We start from the raw sequence: 12,396 nt of genomic DNA, 5'->3' as shown, positions 1-12,396 counted from the left end.
AGTGGGTCCAGTAGACCCGCCCACCGGGACGGGGGGGCGGGGCCTCGCGGAAGAAGCCCTTGGATTGGCCGCAGGGAAGGCGTTAGGCTAGGACGGTACCAACAGTCGCGAGCCGCGGAGGCGGGGGGTGGGTGTGGGACCGCCGGCTCAGCGCCGGGAGAGGTGGCCGGGAATGGCCGGGCCGGGGGTGGGCGGGAGCCGCAGTAGCGGCGGCTGGGGGCGGTGAGCGCGGCGTGGGGCTGCCCCTCCCCGGAGGCGGCGGGGGCGGCCGGGGCCGCGCCGCACCGCACCGCGCGGGCGGCCATGGAGCGAGCCTAGGGCCCTGCAGGTGAGCGGCGTGGGGGCGGGGTAGGGCGCGCGACCCCCGCCCCGGGCGAGGCGAGGCGAGGCGGGAAAGTGCGGGCAGGTCCGCGGGCGGGGCGCGGTGCGTGGCGCGCGCAGGGCGGGGGCCGTCTGAGGGCGGGCGCCTCCCTGAGGGGCTGGGCACCGGCGCCCCGAGCGGTCCCTGAGCGGCGGCTGCTGTAGAGACCGGCCCGGGCCGGGCGCCCCGCCTCGTTGGCCCTGAGCGGGCTCCAGCCGGTCGTAAAAGCGGCTGAAGGGACGCGGCCGAGGCCGCCGCCTCCTCGGCCCGCCTGAGGCGCGGGCCTTACCTGGGGGCGCCTCGGGCAGCCGGGGGTCTGTCGAGTTGACCCACCCTTGCGCCCGGACAGCGTCCCCAGAGCCGACTGGCCCCGGTGCCGCCCTCGTGTCCCGCCGAGCGCCCGTTGCGGCGGCCCGGGCTGGGGGGATCGCGCGCCCGCGGGCCCACCTCGTGGCCGTGAGGCGCGAGTGACCTCCAGGCCCGAGGCGGCAGGCAGGGTAACCGTGCCTAGGGATCCGCGATCCCCTCGGAGTCGTGCACCCCGCGCTCGCGGTAGGGCACAACTTAAGGAAATGATGCGGTTGTGCAAAGTGGGTTGCGCTTGAGATTTCATTTCCGGGTGCTGTGGCCCCCGCAATTATAAGAGAACCGAAACGTTGCCGTTGATCAGCGTGAGCAGTTGTCAAGTTGCGTCCTTGATTGTGGGATCTGATAAGAGTTTCATTCTAATCAGGCTTCTGTTACCTGCAGGTCTCCCGGATAGGACGAGAAACGGTAGAGGATGTTGGAGGGAAAGTGGAGGGGACAAGACATGATTGGTCATTAAGGATTTATTAGCCCTTGAAACGGCCATATCGTCGGTTGGAGGAGTGAGGATTTATAATTCTGGGAAATGAGAAATGCTTGATACAACGACTTGAGTCTGGGGCCAAGTATCAGTATCATCCCCACCCAGCCAAGGTTTGGTTTCTCACCTTGAAGGAATAGGAATGTGAGATCTTTTAGCTTTCAAATGGCAGGACTTTATGTAAAACCGTAACTATGATTACTGTTTACTAACAATTGCTATCCTCCTTGTGTTGTAAATTAATGCGTATATTTCATTGGGGTTATTTTAAACTGGGCTGGAGACCTCAGTGTAGCACAGTCCTTGAATTTATGCAGGACTCTTGCGCCAAGCCTTAAAGCACTTCTGCGTATATTGTTAGTTATCATCAAAACATACCCTTGAGAATCTGAGATACAGATGTTAAAGATGCTAAATTATTTGCCTAGCCTTAGAGCCAGTCTACAGTCCATGGGGTCGCTAAAAGTCAGACACGACTGAGCGACTTCACTTTCTCTTTTCACCTTCCTGCACTGGAGAAGGAAATGGCAACCTACTCCAGTGTTCTTGCCTGGAGAATCCCAGGGACGGGGGAGCCTGGTGGGCTGCCGTCTATGGGGTCGCACAGAGTCGGACACGACTGAAGCGACTTAGCAGCAGCAGAGCCAGTCTAAGGTCGATTTATGTTAAAGAATGAAAATTGGAAAACATGCCCGGGGTAATTTGAAATAGGGGACAAACAGATCACTGTTTCTATCATGTACTCCTTAACGTCACAGAGTTACTTTATGCTGAGTTGATAATTTCTTGACTTTTAGTCCATTCTCTTGATTTCTATTTGTAGACTCCAGTTCTTTCACACAGCGTTAAAGCTTCTGCTTTTTATCTTTTCTGAATTTTGAATTTCTAAATGAAATTTTCTGTTTCTTCTACTTGCAGGGCAGTCTTCAGCTTCCTTCACTTTGTGTAACCATCATTTTAATGGCATAAACCCTGAAGCCAGATGCTTCAATTCAACTCTTGAATTGATAACTTAAAAATAGCAGCCACAGTGGTTGTCTCTTGGTGATTGCTCCAATCTCTTTATAGAATTAAGAGGCTGCTCTTTGTATTATTCTCTGGCCACAGTTGGAAACAGTAAAAAGGAGACTGTCTTTTGAAGCTGATGTCAGGCCATTTGGGACTAAGTGCCAGGTGGTTTGGGGCTGAGAAGCACGGTTACAGTGTGTTTAGTTGCTAAGTCACTCTGACTCTCCTGCAGCTCCTTGGACTGTAGCTTGCCAGGTCCTTCTGTCCATGGGATTTTCCAGGCAAAAGTACTGGAGTGAGTTGTTGTTTCCTTCTCCAGGGAATCTTCCCGACGCAGGGATTGAACCTTCGTCTTCTGCTTTGGTGGGTGGATTCTTTACCACTGATCCATCTGGGTGGAAGCACAGTTATAATGAGGAACTACAGTTTAGTGTTGTCATGATAATGACTGATGTGCTTTGTTTTTTGTACCTAACAGTGTATAGTGGATAGTAGGTGTGGAGTAAATGTTTGGTGGTTGAATGAATGAATGGAAAACAGTACGAGGGAGGAGGACACATCCTTGTGCAGATATTTAATTGTTTAGTTCTCTTTACAAGAGGGGGAAAAAAGGCCAAGAAAATTGTTTCAGATTCATGTTGCAAGTAGTTCAGTAGAGGTGGGTATCTGTAAAGGGTGTTACTTGCTGCAGCTGCCCTGAGATCTGATTGTGTGATTGGATGGTGTTCGCGCCATAGACTTGTTCCTGCAGCCTGCTCTGACTCAGCTCCCTAGCAGTTGGTCTGGTAGACACTATTTTTGCACTAGTGAAAAAACTCGAGCTCTTGGTGTTGACCATGCCAGTATCACTGACCCTGACTGTCCATCTTCTGTTCCTTCGTATTGGGGATGGGTGAGGGGATTTATCCTTCCCTGAAGTACTTGTCATCCCACACCTGTAAATCTCTCCCTCTTTTTCTTCCTTACACTGCCTCTGTAACCCTCAAGGACTGAGGAATTCATTGGCACAGACCTCAGGTACTAAACAGAAGACCTTACTTTGCAACTGAAACCAACTTTTGACCAACTTGTAACGTCAACTTGACTGCTAGAGCCATCTAGGAGAGAATGTAATACAAAGCTCTCACTTGTGATTTTGTTCATATCCAGAATCAGGAGAGGGAAGGCCCCGCTCTGGACATGGTCAGTCTCGGGGGTGTGTCTGTCATACTAGTGTGAGATATGAAATGAAGGCTGATGCAGAAGAGAGACACTGAGCTTTGGTGTGTGTGTTTGGGAGTCTACTTTCTGGCAAGGTAGCTGCCCTATGAGGGGGATGGTGTTAATTTGGGTACATTTTGAAAGGAGGTCAAGGAATATGAAATTATGAATGTAGAACAGATCCAAGTACAGGGTGAGGCAGTGAAGTCTATCATTTCATCATTCTTTGCTCTTAAATGCTGACTTTCTGCTTTATGTATCAATATCAGCATGGGAATATGATATTACCAGCATGGGAATAGGCTATTGTATATTTTTTGCACAGAATTTTTTATAATGTATTTTATGTTTCATTTGCTTTGTAAACAATGTAGTTTAACCTTTGTTGATTTGAGATTATGGTTACAGACAGTAATCCTGCAGGGCTCAGAGGTGATTGACATATGTAGGTTGTTTGCCCCTTCCGCTTTTTGAATTCTTGAATTTGCTTTCAGCAGTCTGTCTGAAAGCAGGGGTGAAAAAGCTATGCTTTTGCTGCTGTTAGTGTCCCTGCTGCCCTTTTAAAAATTTTTTGCAGCTTCTAATCTTCTGTGGAGGAGCAACCCAGATAACTCTGCTTCCTGAAATTGAATGTAAAACAGCTAAATAAGCTTAGTGAGGGTCTGCCTGGCTTTTTATTAGTGGATGAACTTTGTGACCATTATTTTGGCTGCCCAAAGACCTTTGGTTCTCGTTTCTTGTTGTTGGTTTAGATAGTGAATTTGCACTCTATACAGGTGCGTTTATGTCCCTGTAGTTCTTTCTGTATAAAAAAGAAAGTGATATGGAGATATCAGTGTTGGTTCATTTCATAAAATACTGCCAATAACACTTGAAAGCTTGGTGCCAGCCCTGTCGTGTATCGTTCTTGGACAATGTCTTGGACCATCTCCAATCTTCCTGTTAGCATTTCCAAATCATCTTTACTCCTAGTCCCAACCAACACCAGACACCAGCTTGGCAATATCAATGGCCATGAAAGGGGAAGCAAGGTATATAGAAGGCAGCAGTTTAAAGTTGAGTGTATAAAATTGGTATTAATATTTGATATGTCAATATTTTTACTGTATTTATATTTGAATTCATTACAGGACTTAGTTTCCCTATATTGGTTAAAAAAAGAGGTCACCTTTAAACCAAAGAGCTGAAGAAATGCTTAAAACCATAAAGGTGTCTGCCTTCCTCACTCTTCACTCCTTTTATTCAGTAAGTGTTTATCTCATGTGTCCTGAACTGTACTAGCTTACTTCTAACTACAAAGAAAGTATAATATCCCCTGTCCTTGAGGAACTCACAGTAGGGTAGAGGAGACAGGCTGCCAAAAAATATACGTGTGTATGTATGTGTGTACTTGTATTTATATTCATATATAGCAAGGGATCATGCTGGGAGTGACTCAGCCATAATTCAGCACAGACCTGCTTGGGGTTCCTATTTCTAAAGTGATCTGTAGCCTGTCAGCTTGACTGACCCTAGAACATAAGGTTAAAAATGTGAGGTGTTACTGTTGAATAAAGTTTACATACTTTTTCATACGTTCAACTTTTTACTGTTGACTGAAGTTTACATACCTTTTCAAGAACAGTAAAGATAGAAAACATGAAATTTGAAGTAAATTTTTTTATTATTTGAAATTCTGTATTTCTTCCCTGGTGGCTCAGGACGGTAAAGTGTCTGTCTACAATGTGGGAGACCTGTGCTTGGTCCCTGGGTCGGGAAGATTCCCTGGAGAAGGAAACGGCAACCCACTCTAGTACTCATGCCTAGAAAATCCCATGAATGGAGGAGTTTGGTGCAGGCTGCTGTCCATGGGGTCACAAAGAGTCAGGCACAACTGAGCGACTTCACTTCACTTCACTTCACTTCACAGTATATAGTAATCACATTCTATATAGCCTTAAATGATTGTTAGATCTGATAATTGAGCAGTGAAATACCTCGAACTTAGGAAAGTTCATTATAACTGGCTCATTTGAAACAATACAAATTCTTAGGCATTTCCACAGAGTTTCTAGATCAGTGAACACTGCCTGTGTTGGTTTTTTAGAACAAATCTCACTTAGCAGTATGAGCTGAAATTTTTTTCTTTTCACTTTTCAAGAAAAATCATTAGAGGATTCCCCTGAATCAAGATTTAAATGGGACAGGTTGCAGGAATTGAATTTTTTTCAATGAGGGAGGAAACACTCTGTTGCCTGTTTCATTTTTACTCTCACAACCCAAAGAATACTTCATTAATGTCTGGCGATCATTGTAGTTCCTTCCTTCGCAGGGAACTGTTAGAGGTTTTCACATAACACAAGTTTATTATGTGAATAAATATTTAAGTGGAAGTGAAAACAGAAATATATAACACTTGAACCGACCTGAACTGTGTAGAAGTTCGATTTTCTATACCCATAACTTAAACTTAAGGGCTTAAACTCCAGGGCTTATCTTAAAAGCTTTATTGTTCAGTCTCTCAGTCCTGTCCGACTCCTTGTAACTCCACGGACTGCAGCACTCCAGGCTTCCCAGTCTATCACCAACTCCCAGAACTTGCTCAAACTCATGTCCATTGAGTTGGTGATGCCATCCAACCATCTCATCCTCTGTCGTCCCCTTCTCCTCCCACCTTCAATCTTTCCCAGCCTCAGGGTCTTTTCCAGTGAGTCAGCTCTTCACATCAGGTGGCCACAGTATTGGAGCTTCAGCACCAGTCCATCCAATGAATGTTCAGGGGTGACTTTCTTTAGGATTGACTGGTTTGATCTCCTTGCTGGCCAAGGGACTCTCAAGAGTCTTTTCCAGCACCACAGTTTGAAAGCATCAATTCTTCACTGCTTAGCCTTCTTTATGGTCCAACTCTCACAGCCATACATGACTAAAAAAACCATAGCTTTGACTCTATGGACTTTTGTCAGCAAAGTGATATCTCTACTTTTTAATGTGCTGTCTAGGTTTGTCATAGCTTTCCTTCTAAGGAGCAGGTGTCTTTTAATTTCACGGCTGCTCTAGGACATGCAAAGCTTTAAAACACAGATTTAATCTTCCAAACTGAAGAACATTGTGAAGGGCATTCTGTTCAGCCATTTTCGTGAAATAGAAAAAGTTCATGCTTCCCATCTGTTTCACTTACATTGAATGTGGTAGAATTGAACTTTGTAGACAAGAGAAAAACATTGGCTTAAGGTTGGCCAGATTAGTGACATAACCTCCTAGTCCTCTGCTTCACCTGGCATCCACTCTGACGAAACCTACTTGCTTACAGTCTTACCTACTCCTCAAATTTAGGGAAGTCTTTGGTTCAGAAATATAAGGTTACTAGAACTCTTGGTAATGCAACACATGTATTCAGCCCCGACTGTGTAAACCCAGGAGACAGCGTAACCAATGAGGGTTATTTTCTTTGCCATTCTTTCTTCTCAGGAAGTCGTCTTTGGGTTTTTGATATGGTAATAATGACCAACAAGCAACTACTATGGGTTGTCCAAGCACTAGTTTTAGCACAATACACCTGGTAGTACCATTCTTTTTTAACAGTTCTGTGAGTCAGGTAATAGTGTTTGTATTTCCTTTTTCATATAAGGAAATGGAGGCCCAGGGAAGTTAGCAGAAAGAAGGTGAATTAAGAACCTATTTAAGTGAAAAGGAAAACTATATGTAGGTACTAATTAATGATGTTACTTGTTGCTAGCTTTTGTTTCAATTGAAGACTCCCAATTGAAGATGAAAAAGAATAATAATATGCTGCTGTAGGCGGTGGTGGCAGCACAAGAGTGGGCTGGTTTTCTGAGGATATAGAGATTTGTTTAAGTAGTGAACACTTGATACCACTTAGTATTGGAGGTTTTGACTTCTTAAGCTAGAGGCTCTCAATGCTAAATGGAAAGATTTCTGAATGCCCTTTATTTTACTTATAATAATTGTCACTAACCATCAGGAGAGACTGCATTTATTTCTAGGAGGCAGCTAATAATAATGTAGCAAAGTGCTCTAAGGTCACTACCAATTGAAAAAAACAAAAGGGCAGTATATCAGACTGGCCTCAAGGTCAAAATATGCGTTTTTATTTTATTTTGGTACTAAAGGGTTATAATTTTTGCTATTATTTACGCTTTGACTGAAATTTAAGGGTTAGAATTTATAACCTGGGTGTGTATAGCTCTCTGAGTGTGTGGGGTTAGCCTTAATTGCTCTATAGTGTATAAATGGACTTTAGTAGTTACCTTTAACAGACTTCATTAATCCAATTTTTATTTGTACTTAAATGGTTAATTAATATATCCCAGATGGTTGATAAGGACAGAATAGACATGAAAATGTTAGGCTTACAAATTATCCCCAAATTAGTGGCTTAAGACTAAATGATTTATTTCTCATATTAGGCAGATCAACTGGGCCCAGCTGATTGGTTCTTCTGCACACATGATATTGGCTGGAGCCACATGGGTGGCTGTATTTAGCTGAGACCTCAGCTGGAACTGGAATGCCCTAAATGGCTTCACTTACGTATCTGGCTCTCAGCTGGGGTGGCCAGAATAACTAGGGGCTGACCAGGCCTCTCATCATTCAGTAGTCTAGCCTGAGCCACTTTACATAGTAGCTTGGTCCCAAATGGAAGCTGCTAGGTCTCTTAAGACACCTAGCACTCAGCCACTTGCACAGCATTCTGTGATCAAAGCAAGTTACAAAGCCAATCCATATTCTAGGGAGGAAGAAATAGATTCCACTTCTTGATGGGAAGAATTGTTGGTTTCTGTCTTTGTAGACAGTCACCCGAAAACTCATAATTAAATTCAGGTCTTACCTGTTATGCTTACCTAACCTTCAGAGGTTTGCTGAAACCAGCAATGACCAAAGAAGAAGTTTGTGAAATGGTCCTTGTGATTTCCACTCAGGATGAAGGGCAAGGAGATTGTGTGAGTAAATATGATAATATGCTAGTGAAATAATAAATCCTACCCCCTTCACCATCTTCTTTGTTAATCGCTCTCTGCATGAAATGTTCATATTGAATGGTTTTTCCTTCTGGTACCTGACATTTACAAGATGTCTTGCATTCCCTTCATGTGGTAAAAACTTACTTGACCATTGAATTGAAAACACAAAAAACAAGGATTACTGAAGCCTTTGTTTTTAGTTGCTTTGAACAGAAGTTGGGATTTCTTCTCTGTGACCTCAGGTGAAGTAGTGTGAGGTCTCTTGATTAAAGGGAGATTCAAGGTGGCACAGCTACTAATGAGGTTTGGAACCTTGCTGGTGGCTTGGAGCCCCTGGGAAGGTAGTAAGTGTTGGAGCCAGGTCTTTTCATGTTCCTCAGCAGTCACATACATTGAATTTTATCACACAGTGGCTTACAGATCTTTGCACTAGTGTGTATTTCTGTATATGCTCCTCCAGACATCAGTCAGATTCTTGAACAGAGGGATCTAGTCTTTATACTATGATTTCACTTTTTTCTGTAAAACCTCTATTTCCTCTCCCAAAACAATTTACAATGTAGTCATAAGTTTATCCTTATAAAACACTTACTGTATGTGTAGGAGTGTGTGTGTGTGTGTAAGAGAGAGAAGAATGATATATCAGCTTCCATATCAAGCCTCATTTCACTGATACAGCCAAGAGTGAAACCAGGGTTCACTGTGAAGATTTCTTATAAACGTCTCTCTTGCACAACTCCTGTCTGGGAATTTATGCCAGCTTTTAGTGTGAAGACCACCATTAGCCCTGCCTTTTTTATATTGAACATTTTTTTGTGTTTTATTATTACCTTGAGTCTATTTGTTCTTTGAGGTAGGCTCTGTTCTGCATAACAGAAACATTAAAATAAATGACCGTAATATAACTGGACAGTGTTCCACTGTTGGAGGCATTTATATGAGGCAGTGCAGGCATGAAATAGAGCAGGCAGACTCCTGAGAATGCAAGAGAAGTTTTGATGAATAATTTGGAATATACCCAGTGATGTTGCTTTCATTTCCTTAATATCTGAAATGGGGGATCCTCTTAGAAACCCGGTTTGCAGACTAGATAGTATGCTGCCATTTTAAAAAGATAATACAATATGGAAGCTCTGTCTTGGGTACTCTCCCCTCTCAAGGATATAGGAGAGGAAGGGATCACTGTAAAGAGTAAAGGAGTCTACGTCACTAGAGGAAGGAATCATTCTATATTGTGTATCTAATACATTTTCCTGGAAAGGAGTCTTGCAGACTCACAGGCTTTTTGTATAAATTCCACTAAAAACTCTATATTGTCAATTTCTTGAATATCTTTGTGCTTGCCTTGTAGGCTGAAGGAGTACCAGCTTTCCAACTAAAAGAAAACCTCTTTCTGAGCTGTCAATATTTACTCAGAAAAAGACTGTCCTCCGAAACTACCAACTAAATTGAATAGTGTCAGTAGAGAAGTATATTGCCTAAAAATGGGTAGTTGATTAAAGATAGCCAAGTTAAGGTGCCAGGTGATACACACTCATTTGATACCGAATACAGTATCGAAGGAAGTTAACAGCAGAGTCTCGAAAAGCCTCATTTGCAGTGGTTTGTTCGGTTTAAGGGGAAAAAGGCATCTGCCCTTACTATGCTACATACTTTAGGGAGTGCAAAAGTAGCTAAGATCAGTGAGGAGTCAGAATTCCGAGAGGGGAATTAAGAACAATCTACAAGAAGACACTGGATATGGCAGAATGTAGTTAAGTACTGGCCCAAAGACAAGAGAGGTTACTGTAGTAAGGAGGGACCACAAACGGCTTTGAAGATGGCCCTTGGAAGCTAGATTAGGCTTTAAACAGGAGAAGATGGGAAGAAAAGATAAGAGCAAAAGAAATTTTGAGAGCGCTCCAGTGAGCAATGACACGTAGGGGACCATGTTCACACTGTTTTGGCGGAAGCTGACAAGTGAGGAGGGAAGAGAGTAAGAGTGGTGCCTAGCAACATAGATTGGCCAATGCCATCATTGCTTTGCTAAGGGATTTATGGAACTCACAAATGGTGTGTAATTAGAAAAATGATTTTGCTGCATTATCTATTCTGGATTGGAAGACCTGCAGATCCAACAGGCTGTTCTTTCAGGGATTCAATAAAAGGTGCCCTCACTAAATGCAGTCAGTGGCTGTGGACATGCCAGGCAGTTGTTGAGAGCAGGGCCAAATTGCAGTCTTGTTCTACCAGGATGTGGTGACTAATCGCAAATGCGAAAACTTGCTCAGCCCCTTCTTCAAACCTATCCTCACAACTAATCTGCAGAGGTAAATAGTGAAGGGAGGTAACAGTTGAACCCTTCAGTCACTTAATAGGAATTTCTTAGTTGAGTGGATGAAGTATTTGCAGCCCTGAACTGATGAGTGCGTTCTTCTGTGGCCCATCAAAAGGTAATGAGATTTCGGAACTTGCACACACGCTCAGTTTGTTTTGTCTGAATTTGGGAGCTACTCAAATTCCTCATTGCATTGGTGATTTAAAAACAAAACAAAACCCCTCACTGTCCCCAACCTTTGTGCTAAACGTTTAGATATAATATGTTTATATAACACGAGGTAGGACTTTCTTCATTCTAAATGAAATGAGCAGCATCATTAGAATCTCGAGTTAACCAGACTTTAGTCCTGAGGAGGGTTTTGTAGGACATGAAAGGCTGTTCAGCTGACCCCTTTATGCCAGAATAGCACCTCAGCTGGAGGTTGTTGCAGCTGGAGGGGCTAAGGAAAAGATTGCCGACACAGGGAGATTTCCGTATTACATTTTACCACTGCAGCCAGAGATCTGTACTGTTGAACAAATAACTGGAGAATTTGTGTGGTTTGGGTCATGTTAGGACTAGCGAAAATCTCTGAAATCTGTTCTACTAGCATCCCTGTTACCAGTAATCATAGGGAACTATTTTACTGAGTTTTACACCAAATTTGATACCATCACAATTACCTTTTGGATACACTTGAATTGCCTGTGTTTCAGCTAATAGTGTTATGTACTCCCTGGGAGATGATGATGCAACGGAACAGGTGGCTGGAGATAATTAGAATTTGAATTTGACTCTCACTTTGCCATCTTCCTGAAAATGAAACGGGAGTGGTTAATCACCAAGAATAAACTGCGTGTCAGCAAGCTCTCAGCAAGGCACTGCCCTGAGAATACCCTGCCGCTCTAGTAGACTGATTTGGGATGTGTTTCCAGCTGCTAATAGGGGCACAGTCTCCGGTTTGGCTGGGAGTGGCTCAGCCTGAATTGTTTGCCCCATCTTTTGTATTGGTTTTATTTCTTCAATTAATAGTTTGAGTAGTTAAATGAATCGGAGAGTGAAGCGACACCCTGTTATCTTCTTGTCATCTTTGGCTTATCCCAGCGCAGTGCTGCCTGTAGGCATATAGCAGAGCAAGCTTGTGCATGTTTTTAAAGGGCCCTCTGGAGTGGAAAGCAGCCTGTCAGCATGCAAATGAAATTGAATTTTATGTTCTTGACACCTTGGCAAAAAATCTTGTATTTGGGATCTTTCAGCTTGAGAACTGACCAGTGTGGTGGGCCCCACACAGGAAGCACTTCTTTAGGTCTGTAGCATAAGTATCTTTGTTACGTGCCTGACCAGTCCAGATTTAGTCACGTTGCTATAGTACCAGGTTTCATTAATTTTCTGGTCATCTTCTCCTAATAGCCAGATGGTACAGGGATATGTTTTTCCTTTGCTTAATTTATCCAGATTTGATTATCCATATTTTACAGTGTTTTTAATTTTGAAAAATAATTAGAAGACTGATAAGTAGAGATACATGTCTCGGTGTTGTATTTCAGTATGTGAGCAACAGATATGACATGTTTAGGCTTGCTGGGTATTTGAATTCAGAGAGGGAGTTATTACTCTCCTCTAGACGCAATGGTAACCACTCCAGTACTCTTGCCTGGAAAATCCCATAGATGGAGGAGCCTGGTGGGCTGCAGTCCATGGGGTCGCAAAGAGTCAGACA

The 12,396-nt window shown here is 43.6% G+C and overlaps 1 protein-coding gene across 2 annotated transcripts in view; it reads left to right on the top strand.

Moving 5' to 3' along the window:
- The first annotated feature begins 218 nt into the window (after positions 1-218).
- The window catches only part of FAM20B (FAM20B glycosaminoglycan xylosylkinase), a 44,463-nt gene continuing 32,285 nt past the window's right edge, over positions 219-12,396 (top strand). Inside the window, exon 1 of one of the 2 annotated variants that reach the window (XM_040263897.1) lies at positions 219-328. The gene's annotated coding sequence lies outside the window, so the exon portion shown is untranslated. Of the gene's footprint in view, positions 329-4,199; positions 4,662-12,396 lie in introns of those variants that run through there. The other variant, XM_040263898.1, reaches the window with a different exon arrangement.

The sequence above is a fragment of the Oryx dammah genome, unplaced genomic scaffold (assembly GCF_014754425.2).
Source record: "Oryx dammah isolate SB20612 unplaced genomic scaffold, SCBI_Odam_1.1 HiC_scaffold_21, whole genome shotgun sequence".
NCBI lineage: Eukaryota > Metazoa > Chordata > Mammalia > Artiodactyla > Bovidae > Oryx > Oryx dammah.
The sequence above is the reverse complement of the archived record's forward strand: the minus strand, read 5'-3'. Positions and strand labels throughout refer to the sequence as shown.